This window comes from Marmota monax, unplaced genomic scaffold (assembly GCF_021218885.2).
Source record: "Marmota monax isolate L192 unplaced genomic scaffold, Marmota_monax_Labrador192_F-V1.1 WCK01_AAM20220418_F8-fsc00049, whole genome shotgun sequence".
NCBI classification, from domain to species: Eukaryota; Metazoa; Chordata; class Mammalia; order Rodentia; family Sciuridae; genus Marmota; species Marmota monax.
In genome coordinates, this window is record NW_026694221.1 from 8528460 (window position 1) to 8553642 (window position 25183).

Sequence of the window (25183 nt, forward strand, 5' to 3'; positions counted from 1 at the left end):
TTGTAGTTTGGCAACGGACATCAATGTGCATGATGAATTGTCAAGAAAATGTATGTCATTTGCACCCTTTGCACCATTGCTCCATTTTGGAAACTGTTTAAGAAAATTTTGAAAAGGAATTGTAACAGAGGTGAGAGGTGGGAGGGAAAAGGAAAGAGAAGGGAAATTGCATGGAAATGGAAGGAGACCCTCATGGTTATACAAAATTACATACCAGAGGAAGTGAGGGGAAAGGGTAAAAAAAAACAAGGGGAAGAAATGAATTACAGTAGATGGGGTAGAGAGAGAAGATGGGAGGGGAGGGTATGGGGGATAGTAGAGGATAGGAAAGGCAGCAGAATACAACAGACACTAGTATAGCAATATGTAAAATAGTGGATGTGTAACCGATGTGATGCTGCAATCTGTATACGGGGTAAAAATGGGAGTTCATAACCCACTTGAATCAAAGTGTGAAATATGATATGTCAAGAACTATGTAATGTTTTGAACAATCAACAATAAAAATTAAAGGAAAAAAAAGATCCTAACTATAATAAGTAAAAAAAAAAATCTATACTAACAAGACAGGAAATCTAAGTCTTGGGAGTTTTCTTAGTCATCTTCCTAAGTGTCCAATGTACTTGTGGTTTGTATTTAAATTGTAAGGATCAAAATGAGAAGAATATTTACAAACATGCATTATCTGAAATATATGATGATTGAGACAACAAAAAGCACATACACATAAAAATATGGAAAAAGTAAAATAGAATGGAAAAACTCACTCTTTGATGAAAATTCTGCCTCCTCCAAGAAAATGAATTCAGAACCGCTTCAAATTCCTTGAAGCTCTAAATACTTTTCTGAAGAGAAAAGATCAAAATTAAACATTGCTTTCAGGTGTAGAGCTCTGATTTTGTAGTCTGATAAACCCAGCTCGTTTTCTAATTTCCCCTAATAATTAGTTATCCTTCAAACTGTTTCTTAAAGTTGCTGTTTTGGCTATCATATCTAAAATTAGACTTGATAACTGGTATCTCACAGAGCTGCATTGATAGTGAAGAGAGTGCATTTTATGCTTATTAAACAATTCTTTTTTAAAATCTTTCTCAAAATATTATTTCATTAATAGGGTTTCAAAAATGCAGAAGGCTCTTATTCAACACCACAGGTTATTCAGGAAGATATTTTACATTGATAAAATATTGCACTAACAATTAAGTGAAAGTTTTCCCTCTTATATACTTATATTTATAGTGCTGTTTCCTATAAATAACATCAGCATTGAGTGTAATTTAACCTGATTCATAGTAATATAATTTTTTTAACTAAGAAACTAGTTATAAGCAAACTAAACTGGGACTGGTATCTTTGTGCACAACCAAGTCAGTAATGTGATCTATTAAGAGATTATAATTTATAATTATCTATAATTTCATGACTCTTGCTCTCTGATCATGTTTGATAAAGTACTTGCTGATAGATAGCCAGATGATGCAGATAGATAGGAAATTTAAAAAAATAATAATAATAAAGATCAAACCTGTTTGCCTAATAGAGGTATTTCTCTTAATCAATGTCAAATTTAACTCTCATCTCCAGTGAATGGATAATTGCATCATTATTTGCCTTTAAATTTGAAAGATAATCTATTTGGATTACACAGATGGTAATTCCTGCCACAGAAATAGATGAGGTTGGTCTTTTAGATTTATCATCATAGCCACAGGAGACAATATTGAACAACTTAGGTTCAGTAAAGAGATTTGTTGAGTATATATTGTCATTCACAGACAAGGTTCTGGAGGACTAAAACATGTTTGCTAATTGCTCCTATTATGATTAATGTAGAATGGTTTTTTTGTTGCATAAATTTATCTACAAGAAATGACCTTCCTTAAGGGTAGAAAACACTAATTTCACCATTATTTGACACCAAAAACATTCTGAAATAGCAGTAAAATGAGGTACATTTGTGTACTCTTCTATATTGTTTTAATATGCCCTAAAAATTAGTTTCTAAGTAAGAAAATTATGCAATTCAATATTAATATATACTTAAACTACAAAAAAATTGTTCTACATTTCATTTATCTTGAAATTCTTGAACAAATACAGTTTTTGTAACAATTATGATTTTATTAGTCATAATATCAATAATGACTTTAAAAATAAATATTATAAATATGTTAAAATACTTTGTTAATTCAAAAATTGTCGTATGTACTCCTTATCTTTTGTAAACAGTGTTGCAATTACTGTGGAAACTATTGTGCAATTTATGTGCTTGACAATTATGTATTATCATTATTGATGAATTTCCTGACATTTATTTTTAACATAGATTAGAAAATCATAATTTATAACTCTTGTCTTTATAAGATAAATCAACTAGGAAAATAATTTTAATTAAATAACTTGATAAGAATTAATTTGGCTATGACATAATTTTGACATGATAGAAAGTATATCTTGTACAGCCCTCTTCATAAAATTTAAATTTTAGTAGGTTACAATAAAATAGAACATTTTTTTGTTTTGCTTTATAAATTTTATTTATATAAAATATAAAACTTTTTATTATATCATAATACATAATGTTTTAACACTGGGATTTTGGTTTTTAATTTTTTATTCATTTTTTAATTCAAATTAGTCATATGACAGCAGGATGCATTATAATTCATATTACATATATAGAGCACAATTTTCCACATCTCTGGTTGTATACAAATATCGTCATACCATTCATGTCTTCATACATGTATGTAAGGTAATGATGTCCACTCAATCCATCATCTTCCCTACTCCCATGCCCCTCCCTTCCCCTCCTACCCCTTTACCCTGTCTAGAGTTCATCTAATCCTCCCATGCCCTATCCCAACCCCATTATTATTTCAGCTTCCTTATCTGAGAGAAAACATTCTGCATTTGATTTTGGGGGATTGGCTAACTTCACTGAGCATGATATTCTCCAACTCCAATCACTTACCTGCAAATGCCATGATTTTATTCTCCTTTAATAGTTATTAATATTCCCTTGTGTATATATGCCACATTTTCTTTATCCATTTATCTACTGAAGGACATCTCAGTTGGTTCCATAGTTTAGCTATTGTGAATTGTGCTGCTATAAACATTGATATATCTGTATCCTTGTATATTCTGTTTTTAAGTCATTTGGGTATAGGCTGAGAAGTGGGATAGCTAGGTCAAATGGTGGTTCCATTCCCAGTTTTCCAAGGAATCTCCATATTTCTTTCCATATTGGTTGCACCAATTTGCAGTCCCACCAGCAATGTATGAGTATACCTTTTCCCCCACATCCTCACCAATACTTATTATTGTTTGTAATCTTAATGCCTGCCAATCTGACTGGAGTGAGATGAAATCTTAGAGTAGTTTTGATTTCCCTTTCTCTAATTGCTACAGATGGGAACATTTTTTCATATATTTTTTGACTGAATGTATATCATTTTCTGAGAAGTGTCTGTTCAGGTCCTTGGTTCATTTATTGATTGGGTATTTGGGGGGGTTTGGTGTTAAAAAGATTTTTGGGTTCTTTATATACCCTAGAATAGTGTTATATCTGATGTGTGAGGGGTAAAAATTTTTTCCCAAGATGTAGGCTTTCTATTCACTTCACAGATTGTTTCTTTTGATGAGAAAAAGCTTTGTAGTTTGAATACACCCCATTTATTGATTCTAGCTTTATTTCTTGCACTATAGGAGTCTTATTAAGGAAGTCAGTGCCCAATCCAACATGAAGGAGATTTGGGCCTACTTTTCCTTCTATTACATGCCCTATTTCTGGTTAAATTCCTAGGTCTTTGATCCGCTTTGAGTTGAGTTTTGTGCATGGTGAGAAATAGGGGTTTAATTTCATTTTGTTGCATATGGATTTTCAGTTTTTCCAGCAACATTTGTTCAATAGGCTATCTTTTCTCCAATGTATATTTTTGGCATCTTTGTTTAATTTAAGATAACTGTAATTATGTGGGTTAGTCTTTGTGTCCTCTAGTCTGTACCATTGGTCTACCAGTCTATTTTGGTGCCAATATCACGCTGTTTTTCTTACTATTGCTCTATAGTATAGTTCAACATCTGTTCTAGTATTGCCACCTAATTCACTGTTCTTGCTAAGGATTGCTTAGATATTCTGGGTTTATTAATTTTTTCCAGATAGATTTCATGACTGTCTTTTTACTTCCTATGAGGAATGTCATTCGGATTGTAATTGGAATTGCATTAATCCTGTAAAGTGCTTTAGATTCTATGATCATTTTGATAATATAAATTCTACCTATCCAAGAACAAGGGATAGATAGAACAAGGGATTCCATATTCTAAGGTCTTCTTTAATTTCTTTCTTTAGTGTTCTGTAGTTTTCATTATAGAGGTCTTTCACCTCTTTCATTTGGTTGATTCCCAAGTATTTTATTTATTAAATTTTTTCTGAGGCTAAATGGGGTAGTTTTTCTCATTTTCCTTTCAGAGGATTTGTCACTGATATACAGAAATGCCTTTGATTTATGGGTGTTGATTTTATATTTTGCTACTTTGCTGAATTCATTTACTATTTCTAGAAGTTTTCTGGTGGAATTTTTTTGGTCTTCTAGGTATAGAATCATATTGTCTGCCAATAGTGCCAATTTGCGTTCTTCTCTTCCTATTTGTATTTCTTTAATTTCTTTTGTCTGTCTAATTACTCTGGCCAGTGTCTCAAGAACTATGTTAAATAGAAATGGTGAAGGAGGGAATCCCTGTCTTGTTCCCATTTTTAGAGGGAATGCTTTCAATTTTTCTCCATTTAGAGGGATGAAGGCCTGGAGCTTAGCATAAATAGGTTTTAAGATGTTGAGATATGTTCCTGTTATCCCTAGTTTTTTTCTAGTGTTTCGAGAATGCATTTTCTGCATCGGTTGAGATGATCATATGATTCTTATTTTTAAGTCTATTGATGTGACTTATTTATTGATTTCTGTATTTTGAAACAACCTTCCATCCTTAGGATGAACACAAATTGATTGTGATGCACGATATTTTTGTATTCAGTTTGCCAGAATTTTATTGAGAATTGTTGCATCTATTAGAGATATTGGTTCATTAGAGATATTTTTTCATTATAGATATTGGTCTAAAATTTTCTTTCTTTGATGTGTCTTTGCCTGTTTTTGGAATCAGGATGATATTGGCCTCATAGAATGAGTTTGGAAGTGCTCCCTGTTTTTCTATTTCATGAAATAATTTGAAGAGTATTGGTATTAGCTCTTCATTAAAGATATTTCAGAATACTATAGTAATAATGATAATAATAATGATAAATAATAATAATAATAATAATAGGTCAGTTTTAAAGAAAGATTCATCAGTCCAAAATTCAAAATTCTACATATGAAAATCTTACAAAGTTGAAGTATTTTTAATTTTATGTTCATTTTATTGCATTAACTATTATGCAAACTTTTATTGTGGACTTTAAAATACACAGTACATGTTTACACATATAAGTGTATGCATTTGTACAAACATCTTTGTTGACTATTTATAAAGCACAAGGGTTTTAATTTTTTTATTTGAAAGTATTCTATATTTTACATACAGTAGTATAAGAACTGTGAAGAGTGATTTATGAACATATATAGAAAAATATTTCACCAAATACAAATAACTATAAAATTATAAGAAAAATATAGTAAAATTATTTAAAATTATTTGAAATGCATAGTATTTTAATTTTACCTTTTTATTTCTTTGTGTGTGTGATAAAAAATAAAGTTTGCTAAAATTCCTTAATAAATATAATAACAAGAAGGTCAGACACAGAAGAAAAAAGATGAGGGGAATATATATTAAATAATTTTTAAAAAATTGCAAAGCAAACTTATTATCAGTTACATTAGAAATCATTGATTAAATATTTAGACCAGAGGCAGAGATTATCATACTCTGTGAGTAGGTATGCTACAAATTTAAACCTACCCTTATCATAAAATCCATCAATCCCACTTCTGGATGTTTTACCATAGAAATGGGCACATAAGTTCAGAAAAAGAATACCACATTAATGTTCATTGAGGTCTTGTTTATACAACACCTAAAATTTGGAAACAAATGTCTATCACACATTGCAAAAAATGGGCATTTTTTAAATATAAACATACATTAAAGACTATAGAGCAAACAAAAGAATCATGCATTAACAGAAATAACAACATGGATGGATTTCAAAATCCTATACTAAATGAAAAATACCAAAGTACACACTATATGAATTATAATTGGATTTTTATGAAATAAGGTAATACTTATTTTAAAACAATGATCAATTTGAAAGGTATGGAATGGCAATTAAAGTCAAATTTGTAAACTTTAGACAACTTCAGTTTCTAATATATTTTCACATCTTAATGTGATTTTTTTTGTTTGGATCTCTTTTTTACTATATTTAAATTTTCGGTTATAATTTTATTAAAAATGTAAGGTACAATTAATGTTTAAGGTAAAATCCTCATCATAGAGCCAAATGCCAACAAGAGATTTTATAGCTTGGTTTGTAAAATCAGATTATTTTTTGCAAGTCTTGAAAAAAAAGCAGTATATTTTGTTTTACATTAAATTATCATCAATGTGAATATTTTCAAAAGTCTTGTCATTAATCTAAACATCAGACAAAATCTATTCACAACTGTGAATAAACATTGAAAAATTTGTGTAGGTGAGAGTTCTCAAAAAGCAGAATTTTTTCAATCTGATATAGAAATTGAATATGGCTCCATATATAATCTATATCAGAAGCATTTGTTAATCAACTTGGAAGAAGCAACATGTTAAAGGTCTGGATTTAAAAATGAAAAGTTAAGAGTTGCTATCTAACCTGTAATAATGAAACTAATGATGAATCTCTGGGTATAACCTTTCCTAAGAGGAGCCAGATAAGTTTCTGGTTAATAGCTGATTATATTGAAAAGCTTTCTGCATGGATAGACAACAATTTGTCCTCATTAGAATACTCATTTATTTTGTATATAGATTCATTTTTCATGGTTTGCTGTGCTTCTGCAATCACATGGAGAATCACTGTTATTATCATTGTTTTGTGGGTCAAAGTTAAATATCTAAGTTGCTTTATGATCATTATCTTCTTGTAAATCTTCCCTATTAATAAACTAGGTTTACAGTTCAGGTACATAGAGCTTTGTACAAAAATTTAAGAATTTGCTCTGCTATTCCACAAGGCAGTGATTCTTATCTCTAAGTTATTGTTCCAAATTCTCATATTTAATCTTTATTTTAACAGTAATGAGCTGACCCAAACTGACAAGAATATGCCAATTATCTAAGTAGAATCATAAGGAGACTAGTACTCACTTCTTTGTGATGAGACATCTGTGTCAATGAAATAGCAAATCAAAGCATCTTTATTTGCTGGGACAAAATATTGCAAATTAGGCAATAATATGCTGTTAACATAATTTTCAAAATCAAATATCTACAGAATATAAACTGAGTAGAAAACTCTTTGTTCCTTATTTTTTATGCAAATATGTCTATGTATTGTTTTAGGTATATATTGCTATATAATTTTCATAAGAAACCTTCAAAACTTATTTGCTTAAAACAACAATTACTTTTCTGGACTCTGTCTAGGCTTGCTGAGACATAACCTAGAAGGTTATTAGTACTTGAAGCCTGTCAAGTAATTCCAGTCAGAAATTGACAAGGGCTTGAAACATCCAAAAGACTTCACTCACAAGGCTTAAAATTTATCAGGATTTATAGGGGTCTCCTTGCTCATAAGAAATCTTGAGTTTTTATTCAAGTTCAATAGATAAAAAGTCAAAGCTGATGCTTCTCTTTCCAAACTAAAAATTCCAAAGTATCCTTTTCATGATACAACATAATTCTGTTATTCTGTACACACACACACACACATATATATATATATATATATATATATATATATATATATAATGTGTATATAATATGCATTTATGTCAATACACACATTTATTTTTTCATGTTTTTAAATTATTTATTTTTTATTGCAATTTGTTATATATGGCAGTAGAATGCATTACAATTCATATTACACATATGCATCATAATTTTTCGTATCTCTGGTTGTATACAAAGTATACTCACACCATTTGTGTCTTCATATATGTACTTAGGGTACATTAGGTACCTCTCATTCCATCATCTTTTCTACCCCCATCACCCTACCTTCCCCTCCCACCCCTTCCCCCTTTCTAGGATTCATCTAATCCTCCCATGTGCCTCCTTCCAACCCCACTATGAATCAGCCTCCTTATTTCAGAGAAAACATTTGGCATTTGAGTTTGGGGGATTGGCTAACTTCTCTTAGCATTATATCTTCCAACTCCATCCATTTACCTGAAAATGCCATGATTTTATTCTCTTTTATTGCCGAGTTATATTCCATTGTCCATACACGCATTTCTTTATCAGTTTGTTTGTTAATGGACATTTAGATGTGCTACATATTCTGGCTATTTTGAATATTGCTTCAATAAACATGAAAATGCATGTGTTGTTTTGACAATGTTTTCATTTCATTTGAGCATGTACCCCTTAGTGGCTTAAACACCATGAAATCCTGTCATTTGAAAAAAGAAAAAAAGGATGCACTTGGAAAACATCATGTTAACTGAAATAAGTCAAACAGAAAAGAAAAAAAAAACAATTTCACTCATATATGCAGTCAAAAAATGTTGAATTCATAGAAGTTGGAAGTAGAGTGGTGGTTGTGAAATACTAAGGAGAAAAATGGGTATAGATAAGAGAAAGAAGATAGTCGGGAAGTATTACAGTTTTACAGGGTAAAAAAAATCCCGTTATTCTATGGTACATTGGAATGAATATAATTTATAAAAATACTTTATATATCTAAAAATAGTTAGAAGAGACTAATGTGCAATGCGTTCACTATAAAGAAATGATGAGATTTAAGATGATGGATATGCCATGACACTGAGTCATTAACTACCCAATGTGTACATGAATCAAAACTTCTCATTATATTCCATAAATATGTACAAATACTTTTAAAAATATAAGCACAAGACTCCTATTATTTATTTTATTTTTTTGGTGGTGCTCGGGATTGAACCTTATGCGTTCAAGACAAGCACTCTACCAACTGAGCTATATCCCCAATAGGTACAAATATTATATGTCAATCCAGAAATAAAATAAATTCCATGCTGAGAGTGGTGTCAAATGCCTGTAATCCCAGTAGATTAGGAGGCTAACAGAAGTTAAAAACCAACATCAGCCACTTAGTGAGGCCCTAAGCAATTTAAGGATACCCTGTCTCTAAATCAAATATTTTAAAAAGGGTTTGGATGTGGCTCAGTGATTAAGCATGTCTGGGTTCAATACCCCAATAAATTAATACTTAAATAAATAATAAAAGAAACTCCAGAACATCAATTTGAAAGCATTATTCAAAGCCAGAAGGAGAGAATGAGAAGTAGTTAGTCTATAGGAAGAAGACGAAATTGTGTTTGTTATCATTGTTTGTTTCATTATTTTTAGCAACTAGGGGTCAATTTGAAGAAACTATCTGCCCAGTACCTTGTTAATATTAGAAAAAATAGATTCCAAACAAGATATTTAGAGGATGAAGTTGCTCCCTAGGTCTTCAGAGATGTGATTAGATAATTTTGGGTGTACACAACTAAGTATATCTTGCTACAGTTTCAGAAAGTCAAAATAATAAATTTTTATATGAACTTTAAGCCAAAAGATATTATTGGCCCATTTGAATCCATCCATCTCTTTTCCTGGGCTCAGGGTTTCATGGACCACAAGCTAGGAAAGAAAATTTTTTAGTCCCCCCTTACACTTTTACATTGCATGTCTCCAAATATTCCATGTGAGCAGAAGTGGTGGGTTCAATATCTACCTATGTTACTTAAAAGCTATTTGAACAACCTGTACATTCCCTTTTTCCCTTTGGTTGTATTAACTGAACTGATTTGCCTGAACTCTCTTTATTCATTCTTGTTTTATTACTTTGGTGGTTAAGATTATTTTAATGACAGAAAGTAGGTGGAGCAATAAGAAAGAAGAATTCAGGGTCCATGAATCCTGTGAATGAAGCGGGCTTCCAAGTTAGAAAAGCATAATTTTTAACTAACAGACAACTTTTTTTCTCTGCTTAAATCAATACAATTTTTTGATACTAGATTGTTTAGTCTTTCCCAATCAAAAACAAATTCTGTTATGATATTGATTTTATGTGTATTAATAGGGTCAATCTCACCTTAAACCAAGGTGAATTTACGAGAATTATGGTCTTTGAACACAATGGAAATTATTGAAGATTAAAAAGGCATATATGAAAAAAATGGAATAAATTTGAATAATTTTGTACTTTTTTAAAGGTACTTGTGATTAAATGCAGAGGCACCTTACCCCTGAGCTGTATTCCCTAGTTATTTTTAAGTTTTATTTTGAGAGAGGGTTTTGAAAAGTTGCTGAGGTTCTCATTAAGTTGCTAAGACTGGCCTCAAACTTGCAATCCTTTTGCTTCATTTGCTGCAATTATAGGTGTTCACCATTGTGCCAGGCTCTTTCATACTTTCAAAATATATTCAATTTAGAAAGATTTATTTCTTCAGTTTCTCTGTTAGAAATTGATATATTTGATATATATTAATTAATTAAAATCTAATGATAGAAGAAATAAGAATTTGCTGGTGTTTAAGCATTTGTTAGGTGTCAACCTAAAATAACAAATGGATAACTATTTTTAAGAAAGCATAGACAAATAGTGAACAATGACAGAAATGAACCTGTAAATCATTAAGCATGGAAAATTTTTCAGAGGGCTCTTTTTAATCTAGCTCATTCAATTATGTTGCTAAAAATCAAGAAAAAGAATATGTTTATCTAACAAATACGTTCCTCTAAAAGACCAAAATTATGTCATAATTTAATATGACTTTGTTTCACTTTAAAACATTTGGTTACATGGCCTTTCCTATGTTTTACATATGTACATTGTAAAATGTCAATAGAGAGAGATGTAAATCTATTTATATATTCATTCATTCCATTCTGTCCAGTCATCATTCAGCTAGCTAGCTAACAAGCTAAGAGCACACAAACATAAACATATAAATATGAATTTTCATCACACTAATTAAAATGCATGATGTTCCTCTGTAATGTTTGATTCTTCTGTATCTTTGTTTCTCTATTGTAGTTTTCAGAATTTTCGCTACAATATCTTCAAGGGCTTTAATTTGCCTAGTGTTTTAATCTGACAATTCATACTTTAGCACTTTTTTCCCACCTATTTCTGCTCTTCTCTCCTCATTATATACTTAGAACTATGCAAACTTTTATTATTTTTATTTCTAAACCTCATTAATTTTAGTTAAACCCAAGCTTAAATTCTCTTGTATTTTCATCTTTGTTGTATAAATGTTGTTTCTGTGGTAACTGTAAAATGTTCATAAGTCTTAATTCTCTAACACATTTTCACCTATGGGTAGCCTGTCCTTTTTTTTGGTAAGTGCAACTTTTTATATCTAGAATTTTTAATTAGTTATTAATAAAGATTTATAGACTTATTTTTAAAACACTTGTTTTATGATTGTGGTTTTGGTCTATTTGTGGTGTGAGACATAATGCCACAGACCAGGTAATTTACAAAGAATAGAAAATTACTTCTCATAATTTTAGAGGTTGGGAAATCCAAGATCAAGAGGCTACTCTCTGCTTCCAAGATGGCACCTTGTTTTGCATCCTGTGGAAGAGATTAACTCTATGTACTAATGTGTCAAGAGACAGAATGGTAAATTAGTCCCTGAAAATTTTTAATAAAGCACTAGTCCACATATGAGGTTGGAACCTCTTAAAAGCCTCACCTCTTAATACTGTTGCATTGAATATTTAGTTTCAACATCAATTTAGGTGGGACACAAATATTGTAATCCACTATTTTTTTGTGGATCATACAATTATTCGTGTTACAGTCTTTTTATTTTGCTTTATCTCTACATACTCTAGTATTTGTTTCTTGGTTTACTGAGTATTTCATATTTGTCCAGTATTTTGACTTTATTTTAATGCTTTGTAAAACTTGATTTTAAAATCATCTTACACAGAAGATACATTTTTCTTGACCTTGCAAAATTCCATGCATCTTGTTTTGACTAGAGCTTCCTAAGCAAGCACTCTACTTATTGTTCTTCCAAGTATGATTCCTATTATGTGTAGGTTACTTGGTATTGATCCATACTTCCAGACCCTAGACAGGCTGGGGTCTGGTTGAGAAGGATTGCTGTGCCCAGTGCTCATTTCACATTTGTAGTCTTTTCAATCTTGGACATACTCAGGCTGTAAGACTCCAATCATGGGATATGGGCCTTTTAATCCAGCTGTGTTTCTCTACTTTCCTACATATGGCCTAACTTCAGTTTCTGCTGTACAATGTGCAGGTGGTCTGCTTCTTCCTTCCCCTTCCTGCCCACTCCTCTTCTTATTTATTTATTTGTTTATTTATTTATTTGTTTTTGATCAGTGCTACTTTTTCTGTGTCTACATGTATTTTAACATGTTTTCAAGTCAATTAATTTTCAAAATGTTTTTAATATTTTGTTTTGTACAGTACATCAATTCTTCACATTTCAGTCCTGTAACACTTGAATTGTTTTTGTTAACTATCATAAATAAATTTCCTGACACCCTTTGAAGAATTTCAGTTGTCTGGAGCATAGATTTTCACCAAGAAAAATCTAGAATGTGTCAGTTGTAACATCAGGTTTTATTTTCAAAAGTGTTACCAATTTTCAGTGTTCCAAAAGGGAATATTATAAATATAAGTCATATGTTTACAAAAATAATACAGCCTTTCTGCTTGCTACAATTGCAGACCCCTTCCACTATCCCAATAATAATTGAATCCTGTGTGTACTGCTCCTGGCTATAGTGTAATTATTTATCACCAGGAGTTATGATATGTACTATAAGGGTATAAATAAAATACTATGAATCGCTTGCCACCAAATATATATTACTTTCATTTGATATTGCAATAATTGGTTCAAGTTCTCAATTTTAAACCTTAAAAGTTATTAATAAAGCCTATGGTGCCTGGACATTTTTGCCTCATTATAAATTATTACAGCATTGACAAGAGGCTGCTACAATAAGGAGATATTAGCTTAGAGCAGCATCTTAGGAAAATGTTCCCAGTAATGTGAGAAAATAATTTCTTCCACTTACACAGAATATGCTTAATGGAGGAAACACGAAAATATGATTTTGAGTGAAAAATCAAAATTTTATGTTGTAAAAATATCTACTTAAATCTTATTTGTTGGATAAAAAAAGCCCTGAGGTTATGCTATATTTTTGAAAGCTATTTATATCCCTGTCTGTTCATCTTAGCAATATAGCTAAATGATTTATCACAGCTGTGTCAGCATTTATCTCCACAAGGTTTTCTAACAGAGTATGGAAAGGCATGCAAGCCAGAGGGAGATTTTATGACTTTAGTCAGTGTACATGTGTTTGGTAGTATAAATGATTAATATATTCAAGTTGTATATCCACAACACTTCTCTACACTGACAAAAAACAAATATAAAACTATTAAAATTAATTTGTACAGATTATAGGTGTGGTTGTGTGGACAAAGACACACACATACTAACACAGAGACACACACATGCACATACCTCAGTTATTCTTGGGGAATTTCCATATTTTTTAAGATAATAACTTGCTATGTCCTTCAGTTTTATGAACCATAATATTTAAATATCCAGTATGGTCAGAAGTATGACACATGATGCTTTTTTCTATGGATTGTGTAGATTTTTATGTTTGAAATCATTTTTCTATAAATAATTTAGTGCATGGAAAAGGAAGATCTTTTGTGTGTAAGGTCAGATTCATTGTAGGAAACTCAATGGAGTCATCTAGCTCTTATTTTGAGGTTCCAAGCTTTGGTACCCAGTTTTATAAAAATCCACAGGAAAGTCTCAATCTAATTTTCATTGACCTGTCACCAATCTTGTGATAATGTCTACATATACAATTTGATTCCCAAAATCTCAGAACAAAAAAATACGTCTTTAACGTATCTTTAGCCATCTACCACTTAATTCTAAGTCAAAGAGAAATTGTTCTAATATATGTACTCCATTGAGTTTTCCCCATATTTCTAGAGATAGGCTATATATCTATATCTCTTTGAAAATATGATAGTTTCTTTAAAACATACCTTAGAAACTTTTTCTTCCACCATGTTCTCTAAAAATTCACTAGTTATCCAGGTGCAAATCATGGTAAATATTTAGCCAGGGACTCCAAAATTCTAGCATTTAGATTATTGAGTAGTTGACAATAAGACTCCATAATAATATTAATAAATATACAGATAAATTCCTGATATGGTCATAGAGATTCATATTCTGCACAGGTGACATACTGCCAGAAATTCATGTTTTTAGCCACAGATATTTGCAGACATCACCACAGTCAAAGTTAGTAGATTTTCATCAGCACTTTCTTCAAGATGCTATTCAATAAGGACATAAGTAAAAGAAGCACATACATTACTTTTTTTTAAAATCTATTTTACTGAAATACAATTTATACGTAAGAAAATGCACTCTGAAGTGTTCCATTTGATGCCAGCATGCTGAGTGAATGTTTTGTTTTTCCCAAGTAGAGTTTATTTAAATCAGGTTTATTAAGGTATCCCTGACAGAGAGCAAACTCCTTCACACAGCCACGGAACCAGCACCTCCAATGCTCACAGTTTTTTGTTTTTTTTTTTTTTAATCCTGCTTTTCTTTTTTTAAATATATATACCAGGGATTGAGCTCAGGGGCACTCGACCATTGAGCCCCATCCCCAGCCCTATTTTGTATTTTATTTGGAGACAGGGTCTCACTGAGTTGCTTAGGGCCTCACCATTGCTGAGGCTGGCTTTGAACTCTGGATCCTCCTGCTTCAGCCTCCCGAGCCGCTGGGATGACAGGCGTGTGCCTCCCCCACCGCCCTTTTATGCTCACAGTTTATAGTGAGGAAAAAAGGACTTTCTGAAAGATCCAGAGGAAATGGCTTCTGTGTCCCCTGAAGCCACATAGGATTTTTTTTTTTTTGCCTCATACAACTGGTTTTCTTTATAAATATTCATAACTGCCACCAACTTGCTCTCTTTGCTGTTAACAGACATCTGTCCTTGACGCCTTCTTCGAACAAAGGAGACTTGTATCACTAGGAAGCTTAGAAACTGTTGCCATCTTGCAGAGGAAGCCCCGGCTGCTGATTGGTCGCCTTACTAGATGATAACTTGTTGCCCTGGTGACAAGATTGCAATGGCAGGTGGCTCTATCAAATCAGAAAAGAAACACGGACACTTGCGTCCCGTCCACTGTGAATGAAAGGAAATGAAAGCCCTGGCCGCTGTCGGGTTTCTTCAGCAGTGTGCTGGGGAGCGCCCTCGGCCCATCTGGGCCAACGCTTCTGACCTGGGGAGAATCCAGTGTGCAGGATGGACCTGGGAGGGGAGGCCGCAGGACCTGTGGGGACAGGCGAGCCTTGGGCCAGGGAAGCATGAGGAACACAGTGAGAGATTTCCGGTGTTAACAACCCTAGGTTTTCTCTGGGAAACCCGCTCCTGCCTCTCAAGTTTCCTTCCAGGGGGAAGGGAAGTCCTGAAGAATCCGACAGATCTTTCGCTTCAGGCTCTCCCCACCACCCTACCCAACACCTGTGAGTTGTAAAACAACCTATCGACAACTTGTGCAATGCCTGAATCTGTGTTGAGCAACTCACACACATGACCTTATTGAATCCGTGTAACCATCCAGTTAGGGAGATATGGTTATGACCTCTGCTTCACAAAAGGAGAGTGTGAGGCCCACCATCCAGTTAGGGAGATATGGTTATAACCTCTGCTTCACAAAAGGAGAGTGTGAGGCCCAGAGAGTCTAAGCAACTTGTCCTGGATCACACAGCCAGTACATGCAGAAGCCCAGATTTGATCCCAAGTTGGAGTGGCCTCAGGACTATCATTTCTTAGCCACCAAAAGGTGTGTGGGTGGTAGATTTTCTTTTTTTTTTTTCTTTATTTTATTTTATTCTATTTTTTTTATTTTTTATTGTTGGTTGTTCAAAACATTACATAGTTCTTGATATATCATCTTTCACACTTTGCTTCAAGTGGGTTATGAACTCCCATTTTTAGCCCATATACAGATTGCAGAATCACATCAATTACACATCCATTGATTTACATATTGCCATACTAGTGACTGTCATGTTCTGCTACCTTTCCTATCCTCTACTATCCCCCCTCCCCTCCCCTCCCCACCCCTCTTCTCTCTCTACCCCCTCTACTGACTTTCATTTCTCCCCCTTGTATTATTTTTCCCTTTCCCCTCATTTCCTCTTGTATGTTCTTTTGTATAACCCTGAGGGTCTCCTTCCATTTCCATGCAATTTCCCTTTTCTCTCCCTTTCCCTCCCACCTCTCATCTCTATTTAATGTTAATCTTCTTCTCATGCTCTTCGTCCCTACTCTGTTCTTAGTTACTCTCCTTATATCAAAGAAGACATTTGGCATTTGTTTTTTAGGGATTGGCTAGCTTCACTTAGCATAATCTGCTCTAGTGCCATCCATTTCCCTGCAAATTCTATGATTTTGTCATTTTTTAATGCAGAGTAATACTCCATTGTGTATAAATGCCACATTTTTTTAATCCATTCGTCTATTGAAGGGCATCTGGGTTGGTTCCACAGTCTTGCTATTGTGAATTGAGCTGCTATGAACATCGAAGTAGCAGTGTCCCTGTAGCATGCTCTTTTTAGGTCTTTAGGGAATAGACCAAGAAGGGGAATAGCTGGGTCAAATGGTGGCTCCATTCCCAGCTTTCCCAGGAATCTCCATACTGCTTTCCAAATTGGCTGCACCAATTTGCAGTCCCACCAGCAATGTACAAGTGTACCCTTTTCCCCACATCCTCGCCAGCACTTGTTGTTGTTTGACTTCATAATGGCTGCCAATCTTACTGGAGTGAGATGGTATCTTAGGGTGGTTTTGATTTGCATTTCTCTGACTGCTAGAGATGGTGAGCATTTTTTCATGTACTTGTTGATTGATTGTATGTCCTCCTCTGAGAAGTGTCTGTTCAGGTCCTTGGCCCATTTGTCTATTGGGTTGTTTGTTCTCTTATTGTCTAATTTTTGGAGTTCTTTGTATACTCTGGATATTAGGGCTCTATCTGAAGTGTGAGGAGTAAAGATTTGTTCCCAGGATGTAGGCTCTCTATTTACCTCTCTTATTGTTTCTTTAGCTGAGAAAAAACTTTTTAGTTTGAGTAAGTCCCATTTGTTGATTCTAGTTATTAACTTTTGTGCTATGGGTGTCCTATTGAGGAATTTGGAGCCCGACCCCACAGTATGTAGATCGTAGCCAACTTTTTCTTCTATCAGACGGCATGTCTCTGATTTGATATCAAGCTCCTTGATCCATTTTGAATTCACTTTTGTGCATGGCGAGAGAAAGGGATTCAGTTTCATTTTGTTGCATATGGATTTCCAGTTTTCCCAGCACCATTTGTTGAAGATGCTATCCTTCCTCCATTGCATGCTTTTAGCCCCTTTATCAAATATAAGATAGTTGTAGTTTTGTGGATTGGTTTCTGTGTCCTCTATTCTGTACCATTGGTCCACCAGCCTGTTTTGGTACCAGTACCACGCTGTTTTTGTTACTATTGCTCTGTAGTATAGTTTGAAGTCTGGTATCGCTATACCGCCTGATTCACACTTCCTGCTTAGCATTGTTTTTGCTATTCTAGGTCTTTTATTTTTCCATATGAATTTCATGATTGCTTTCTCTATTTCTACAAGAAATGCCGTTGGGATTTTGATTGGCATTGCATTAAACCTATAGAGAACTTTTGGTAATATCGCCATTTTGATGATGTTAGTTCTGCCTATCCATGAACAGGGTATATTTTTCCATCTTCTAAGATCTTCTTCTATTTCTCTCTTTAGGGTTCTGTAGTTTTCATTGTATAAGTCTTTCACCTCTTTTGTTAGGTTGATTCCCAAGTATTTTATTTTTTTTGAAGATATTGTGAATGGAGTAGTTGTTCTCATTTCCATTTCAGAGGATTTGTCGCTGATATACAGGAATGCCTTTGATTTATGCGTGTTGATTTTATATCCTGCCACTTTGCTGAATTCATTTATTAGCTCTAATAGTTTCTTTGTAGAGCCTTTTGGGTCTGCTAGTTATAGAATCATATCATCTGCAAATAGTGATAATTTAAGTTCTTCTTTTCCTATTTTTATGCCTTTAATCTCTTTCGTCTGTCTAATTGCTCTGGCCAGTGTTTCGAAAACTATGTTGAACAGAAGTGGTGAGAGAGGGCATCCCTGACTTGTTCCAGATTTTAGAGGGAATGCCTTCAATTTTTCTCCATTCAGAATGATGCTAGCCTGAGGCTTAGCATAGATTGCTTTTACAATATTGAGGTATGTTCCTGTTATCCCTAGTTTTTCTAGAGTTTTGAACCTAAAGGGATGCTGTACTTTGTCGAATGCTTTTTCCGCATCTATCGAGATGATCATATGGTTCTTATTTTTAAGTCTATTGATGTGGTGAATAACATTTATTGATTTCCGTATATTGAACCAGCCTTGCATCCCAGGGATGAATCTTACGTGATCATGGTGCACAATTTTTTTGATATGTTTTTGTATCCGATTCGCCAGAATTTTATTGAGGATTTTTGCATCTAGGTTCATTAGAGATATTGGTCTGAAGTTTTCTTTCTTTGAAGTGTCTTTGTCTGGTTTAGGTATCAGGGTGATGTTGGCCTCGTAGAATGAATTTGGAAGTTCTCCCTCTTTTTCTATTTCCTGAAGTAGCTTGAAAAGTATTGGTATTAGTTCCTCTTTAAAGGTTTTGTAAAATTCTGCTGTATACCCATCCGGTCCTGGGCTTTTCTTAGTTGGTAGTCTTTTGATGGTTTCTTCTATTTCCTCGATTGATATTGGTCTGTTTAGGTTGTCTATATTCTCCTGACTCAATCTGGGTAGATCATATGACTTCAGAAATTTATCGATGCCTTCACTATCTTCTAATTTATTGGAGTATAAGGATTCAAAATAATTTTTGATTATCTTCTGTATTTCTGAAGTGTCTGTTGTGATATTGCCTTTTTCATCCCGTATGCTAGTAATTTGAGTTCTCTCTCTTCTTCTCTTCGCTAGCGGCGGCCCTGCTCCTCCCCTCTGGCTCGATGACAAAGCGAGAGAGACTCGGGTATCTGTGACTCACCCTCCCTACCAGGGGACCAACTGTTTCCGTCGCCGCTGGCACTGATGAAGTTTTCTCCTCGGCCGCTCTCCGATGACATCAGATCTCTGCCATGCTGGCATCCCCTGTTCTATGGCTGCATCCCATTTTCTTCTCTTCCAGTAGGTGGAGCTGTGCCCTCTGAGCCGAGCTTCTGCCCTCTATGTGCTGACAGAAATCCCTGTACGATGGCTCCTGGGAGTCTCTCAATCCTGTTAGTCCAGAGCCCTTACACTTATCCGGCCCCTCCTCCTGTTCCTCCTCCCAGCCAGCCAGCCATGTCCTGTTCACCAGAGGCAGTTCCCCAAGGATCTGATTACACTTGCAGCCCCACCGCGTGTCCTATATCCTGAAGGATGAACACCCTCTCTGTCATTCAATTAAGCCCCAGTGCTGTGGTGGGGTGATCTGGGAACCAACAGTTTAATTTTTCCGGACCCCTTTGGTGGGCACGCCCCCAGAAACTGGCGGCTAAGATCTTGGGTGTCGCCGCTGGTGTTAAGGGGAGGTGGGGATCTGGAATCCCCTCTGCTTCCCTACAGACACGCCCCGGTGGTTTCCTGGCTGCTTGTATCTGGAGGGGGTGGGAGTCACACACCTGCTAATGTGGATTCCGCTGGGAAGGAATTCTGTAGGCGGAACTCTGGTGATGTCACCACTCTGCTATGGCGGGCCCCAGGCTCCTTGCTGGAGTGTCCGAAGGGAGGGGTGGGACTGGTCTGTTTCTGGTTGGTTTCAGCTCCTGGTTTGCTATTTCATGAAGGCTTGGCGAGAGACCTCTTCCTAGAGTCCCTGCACCGCTCTTGCTGCGCTGCGCCTCGGAGGCTATCCGCCCTGACGCGGGGGCCGCGTGCAGGCAGCCGACAGTCGCCCAGTCGCGCGGGCAGCGGCTGGCGGGTCTGGACCTCTGTGCTGCGTGGCGGAGATTCACTCGTCTAGCGCAGACTGTCACCTCCAAAAATCCTTCCAATTCCCGGCCGGTCTCTCTTTAGTGGAATTTTGCTAGGAGTTTCTCAGCAGGTCGAATCTAAGCGTATCCATGCGTCTCTCTGATCCCGTTGTTGAGGAGGTACTGAAAGCGCTGCCTCCCCTCTCGCCGCCATGTTGGAACTGGTCCGTGGTAGCTTTTTTTTGTGCCCATGTGTAGGAAGAACAGGTAAGATCTCTTAGCAAAAACCCTGCCCACAATAGTGTCACCACAGCCCTGATGTGGCGCACTGGACCTCAGACTTGCTGGCGCGGCGTATCTGCTGTGTTGAATCCTCTGAGCTGCTCCTCCACATCTCCTCTTCCCCCAGCTCTTCAGCATCCAGGAGTGAACCGCACATACATTACTTAATAGCTATGTACCTATTGTATAAAGTTCAAATAGATAAAAATAAATCATTACTATTTTCCAAAGACATAATTAGGCTTATAAGGAATCAAAAAGATACAACAGATAAGTTACTTAAAACAGTAATTAAAACTGGCAAAGTTAGCTGAACATAAAGTTAATGTACATAAACTTACATAGCAATTTTTAAAAAGCAAAATTAAATTTAAACAAAGCAAATGCATAGTAACATAAAATCAAATGTGGAGTTATAAAAAGAGATATAGCATGAAACAAAAAATTACCATAAATTAAGAAAATCTATTTAAATAAATGGATTTACCCTGTAGACTGACTGAAAAACTTTGCTTTTAATTTATTTCTAAGTCAATCTTCATAATTTGTTCAAGTAAATTATACTTTATATAATTAAATCTTACAAAATTATTTATAAAAGTAAATTGTAGTGGTATTTCAACAGATAATGTTATGTGGAAATTCAAAATACCACAGCCAATCCTACTGAAATAAGAAGAAAAGAAACTGTAAGTTTCCTGCTGTTATAAAAACATAGTAATTAAGATACTGTGATATACATAAAGAATGAACAAGTAGTGCTAGTATACAAATTGCCCGTGCCTACCTGGAAACTTGATTTTGACAAAGGGTACTTAAGATCAATAGTAAAAGAATGACCTTCCATAATATAAAATAACTCCAAAATAATAAAAACAAAAAACAATCTAATAGAAAATTGTGCATGAGTCCAATTTTATATAGAAAGTCTACAGTCAACCTTAAAATAAATCTCAAATCCATTTTATATTAAATGAATGCAAATAAGAAGATTGAGATATCACTATAATACCAAATATGGGTTGGGATGAAAAGTAATAGGTCTTCTCATTAATTTTTTTTAGTAATTCATTTGATAACTTCACTGGAATTCAGTGTAATCGTAAAATATGCACAAGAATGCTGAGAGAATTATTATTCATAGTAACCAAAAAAAAATAAAGGTAATACATAAATGTTTTGAGTTATTCAGTCATTAAATGGAATATCCTGCATCATTGAAAATTAACAAGCTATTCATATATAAAATTCATAATGAGTTATTCTCATAATTAAATAATTCCTTTATATTTTCTGTTCATAAAATTCAGACACTATTGGCATTACTGAAACTTATCTATGAACTTGAAAGTCTTGATAGTGATTACTTTGGAATGGGTGGAATGGGAAATGCTCCTGATTTTCAAGGAACATAAAGAAAGCTTACATAGGCTCTCAATATTGTTCTATATTTTGTACTGTAGACTGTAGAAATGGATGTGTTTCACATTAAACCTTTTTGAATTCCCTACTCTCCAAGAAAGAGATTATTTTATAATCACAGAAAGAAGTAACAATCAGGTTCCTTTTTTAATCTAATTAAATTTATTGGTGTCAACCTCATTCAGTTTAATCAATTGGACCTTTGAACCAATAACACTTCTAAACCTTTTCCGGGTTAGCGGATACATTTGCAACTGAGCCAATCAATGTAAACCTCGGTGCATTGAATGCACCACCAGCTAATCAACAGTCTCACTTGAATAACCACACTTAAACAGCTGACTTTAACCAATACTTCTCTGTAAAACACTACCAAACCTTGAATCCCTTGAACTTCTCTAAACCTTGTATTTTATTAGATCTCTGTTTTGTACAGAGAAACTGAGCTACAAAAAACATAGCTCTCTCCTATTTTGTATGTAATGCATTCTGTTTTGTTTTCTGAATTCCATTGCTTCATTCTCTCTCACCTTTTATATAGGATTGATAATTTATTAACTAAGTGTATTTAAAATTTTTGCACTGTTAGATTTACTTAGTTCAGAGAGTGTTTGTAAGTCTAACAATGTCCCTTAAAATTCAGAAAACTTTGCAAGAACAGTCAAAGGATATCAGTGTAAAAAGCAACTAGGTTCAGTCCAAAAGCACCAGTAGGCTTTTGGCAACAAAGGATAAAGTTGCACGTAACATTGGCTTCCTATATTTTGCTAATACAATTTCTGTTAACTAAAGCCAATTTATCATTATTTGTTGTTAACAGCTGATGTTGGTAACAAAAGTATAATAAAAAACAGCAGTGTTAAAATATGACGATAAAGTTCCTTTTCTTATATGTTCATTCACATTGTTTTCAAGGTTTGGGCTGTTTTATCTGCTGTGAAAAGCAGTTATTAACTATCCCACTTACAACTCTAATAAGTCATTATAAAGTATTCTGTGCAATTTCTGCATGGATGTGTTCACAGTCTTTCAGATACCTAGACTGGAAGTCCAAAATGCAGAGATTTTTATTTTTTCATCCAACACGAGGCCTTAACTTTATTAATAATAGAAACAGTACAAAGTCAAACCAAGCTACAATTCACAGCTGCAATTTAGTTGACAAGTTTACTAAAGTCACTATCCGGAAATCTAAGCAATCCTCTTTTCATTACAAAAAAACGGTTCATAAAAGAGTCAAGCCTTAGACATCAATCAATCAATCAGTCAATGCCTGATTTTAGAAGGTTACACTGTTGATTCTACTACAGCATTACAAGATGATTGATGTTGTTCTTTAAGGATCAGACTGACTTTGCTCTCTACACATTTGCCTCTGAAACCACCAATTCTGTGTCCTTAACTTCCACTGCTGTTTTTTATTATAACTTTTATTACCAACATCAGCTGATAACAACAAATAGTGATAAACTGGCTTTAGCAAACAGAAAATGTATGAGCAGAATATATGAAGTCAATGTTATATGCAACTTATACTTTTTTGCCAAAAGCCTCCTGGTGTTTTTGGACTGAACCTAGTTGCTTTTTACACTGATTTCCTTTGACTGTTTTTATAAAGTTTTCTGAATTTTAAGGGACATTGTTAGACTTACAAATGCTCACTGAACTATATATATATACCCAGTTAAGATTTCATCGACCTCTCCCTCTTCATTCTCCTCTTGTACAGCTGGAGTAGGAGTGTCTTTCTGAATGTAGGAGAGAGCTTCACCTTGAACTTTGAATTTCTTCGCAGCTGCTAACTGTGCTTGCTGAGATAAATTATCCATCTTTGCCTCCAGCAAAAGGATTTAGGTATCTGAAGCTGGGCTCTTGTAGATACCTGTCTTTGTAATGACAAAGAAGATGTTCTTAGATTTCTGGATAGTGACTCTAGTAACCTTGGCAACCTGCTGGAGACTCAGTTTGGACAAAGCCTTCTTGACTTCTTTTCACTCTAAAAAAAAGGGACTCTTGCTTCACTCTCCCCCTCCATTTCAGTTGCTGCTGCCAGTTGGTCTTCTGGCATGGCTTCCTGTGTTAAACTTGTTTCTCATGACTGTCACATTCTGTTCCAAACCTTGTCTCAGCCTGAGGCTGTGGAAATTCCTGCTCTGCAGCAAGAATGATTTCCATGGAATCACTGGACATTTTTGTGGGGAGCATAGAATAGGATGATGGCAGAAAGTCACAATGTAGACTTGAAAGTCCTGTTCCTCTTCCCTCACCAATAACATCCGGTTATGTAAGTATAAATCTCTTAAGTCTGTTCTTTAACTTTTAGTCACATTGCCACCACCAGTACTGGAACCTTCATTTCACACCCAAAGTATAGCCACAGTCTTCCTGCCCAATGTTGTTCATCTTTTCTTCCAAATGTAATCATTCTATCAAAAAAGACAATTGCTTCTGTTGTAATCAGTGTTTTATTAAAACTGACATATCACTATTCTGCTTAAAAGAAATATGTTGATGCTTTATATAAAGAAAAACATGTTTAGAGGAGTATTAAGTTTCTCCATAATGGTACTATTTTCTCTGTCATCTTATTTATCTCAGTCTGGATAATATTAACAAAAAAAACCCCACAGTTTTAATTATTCATATTTCTTTTTAATAACTGAGGTCCTTGCCTTACTATTGGATATTTGCATTTTTATTAAATTCAGGAATGGTATCTCAAATGATAGTGGAATAAATTCAGTTCTTGACCTTTATGCTTTAAAATCCTGTTTCTCGTGATGCAATATGTGTATTGCAAGAAATTAAAAAGTAGATTTCAAAGTTACCTGGTGAATCAAATTAAAGTGTCTAACCTCTGAAAATAGAGCTGTTGCATAGTTTGAGAACAGTCAGAGATAACGGGATCAGAACATAAATATATCCCAATTTCGAAGGGCAGAAGCAACCTTGTTCTCTTCTCTGTTTTTCCCTAGGAAGTCCATTGTTGAAAATAAGTATGTGATAGAATTTCCAGATGTATCTGTACAACTCAAAAGCCCTGGATAATCGGAGAAACAATAACATACCAGATTAGAAGAGTAGCATGGTTCTTGGAGAAGTCTCCTGAATTTCAGAAAGGACCAGGACAAGCAGAATGTCTTCATGTACCTGGAAAAGACAGGAGAACCTGAATCATCCCTGATATCCACGCAAAAATAATTTCAGCAACAATTCATGAGTTCCTTGAAAAATAAAAAAGAAAAAAA

General features: G+C 34.5%; 1 pseudogene; it reads right to left on the reverse strand.

The window, feature by feature from the left end:
- Positions 1-23222: 23222 nt before the first annotated feature.
- On the reverse strand, positions 23223-24125 carry LOC124108109 (nascent polypeptide-associated complex subunit alpha-like; annotated as a pseudogene).
- Between the last annotated feature and the right edge of the window lie 1058 nt (positions 24126-25183).